Raw genomic sequence first — 1,209 nt, 5'->3', positions numbered from 1 at the left:
ACATCATGAATACAAGCCACCTTTCTGATTGTAGACAATCTAAAAGTAGGCCACTGATAGTTGTTGTTGGATATCCTCTCAAGTATTTCATATGCCTCATTATAGGACTTAGCAAGAAGAGCCTCGTTCCCTGAAGCATCAACTACCATTCTAGTGTGGGCATTTAGGCCATTATAAAATGTCTCCATTTGGATGCAATGAGGAATGCCATGATGAGGGCATTTGCGCAACAACTCCTTAAACCGCTCCCATGCCTCATATAAAGATTCTTCATCAAGTTGCTGAAATGAAGTAATCTCGTTGCGGAGCTTAGCATTCTTAGTGGGAGGAAAATACTTCATCAAAAACTGCTCAGCCAACTCGGGCAGCTTGAAAGAGTCACTTACTTCAATGAACAAGCGAAGGTGAAGGTGAGGATCCTCTGTTGGCATCCCACTAAACTGACCCACAGTTTGAAGCATCTGGAACATGACTGGCTTCAATTCAAACTGGGCTGCCTGAATTTCTGGTCTGACGATGCCTGGATTGAGCTCATTGAAGAGAGGGAGAGCATATTGTCTGATAGCACGATCTCTGTCATCAGCCACAATAACTGCATTTTGCCCATTGTTGGCAGCCACTTCCCCTTGAGCCACTCCCCCTTGAGCTACTCGATCTTGAGCAACTCATGCTATATTCACTGGTGGATCATGAGTGACTCCTGATAGATTTGATGCCCTTTGGGCAGCTCCCTGTTGAGCCCCTTGCTCAACATCCATCATTACTACTTCCCTTTTTGACTTTTGTATTCTTCGCCTTCTTCTAAAGGTACACTCGATTTCTAGATCAATGGGAAGTAGTTCAGGGACTTGATTCTCGTTCATACACTGTATAAACCTGAAATTTCACGAGAATCACCCAAGTCAGTAAAAAAAAACAGTTGAAACCAAATTGCGATATACTTAATTTCACAATAAATGACTTTAAACAATCCCCGGCAACGGCGCCCAAAACTTGTTGTGCAAAATAGATACTAAGTGCAAGTGTACACTGTCAACAAGTAATAAGGTGATAAGAACCCAATATGGTATCCACAAGGATTGTTTTTAAGCTTAAAATTGTGAAATTAAAGTTTAGCAAAATGATTAAAAATAAAAGAACCAAACTCAAATTGAAGTGGAAGTTGATTTTTTTTATGCAATTCAAAATAACTAACAGCTGAATTTAAAG

At 40.4% G+C, this 1,209-nt stretch overlaps 1 non-coding gene across 1 annotated transcript; it reads left to right on the top strand.

Annotated features, from left to right (window-relative positions):
- Positions 1 to 204: 204 nt before the first annotated feature.
- On the top strand, positions 205 to 311 carry LOC133792951 (small nucleolar RNA R71). Its single transcript, XR_009874411.1, has one exon. It is a non-coding gene; the product is annotated as a small nucleolar RNA R71 (small nucleolar RNA).
- Positions 312 to 1,209: the final 898 nt, after the last annotated feature.

Source organism: Humulus lupulus, chromosome 7 (assembly GCF_963169125.1).
Source record: "Humulus lupulus chromosome 7, drHumLupu1.1, whole genome shotgun sequence".
Lineage (NCBI taxonomy): Eukaryota > Viridiplantae > Streptophyta > Magnoliopsida > Rosales > Cannabaceae > Humulus > Humulus lupulus.
The sequence above is the reverse complement of the archived record's forward strand: the minus strand, read 5'-3'. Positions and strand labels throughout refer to the sequence as shown.